Here is a 359-nt window from a genome sequence, read left to right on the forward strand (position 1 = left end):
TCACTAGATAAACACTGTCCAGGAAGACCTGCTCCCACCCCCTTCTGAGGGGCAAAAAACCTCCTTTCCCAAGCCAAATTTCACCAATTCATAGAAAACACTCAGGAGGAGCTGCTCCCACCCCCTCCTGAGAGATAAACCCCCCCTTTCCCAGGGCCAGCTGTCCCACCACCGATTGAGGCGAGCAGCAGGAGCTGCCACCTCACCCAAAAGCGGCGCCTTCGCTCTGCCCTTCCACGACAACTCGCCCGGCCACGGCGCAGGCCCAGCGAGTGCTTTTTCAGAAGGGGGGGGGGGAGACAACGTTCCTGAGACCCCCACCCACAGCCCGAGGGGCAACGGTGACCCCCAGCTCCCCC

This window comes from Merops nubicus, unplaced genomic scaffold, assembly GCF_000691845.1.
Source record: "Merops nubicus isolate BGI_N331 unplaced genomic scaffold, ASM69184v1 scaffold23556, whole genome shotgun sequence".
Classification (NCBI taxonomy): domain Eukaryota; kingdom Metazoa; phylum Chordata; class Aves; order Coraciiformes; family Meropidae; genus Merops; species Merops nubicus.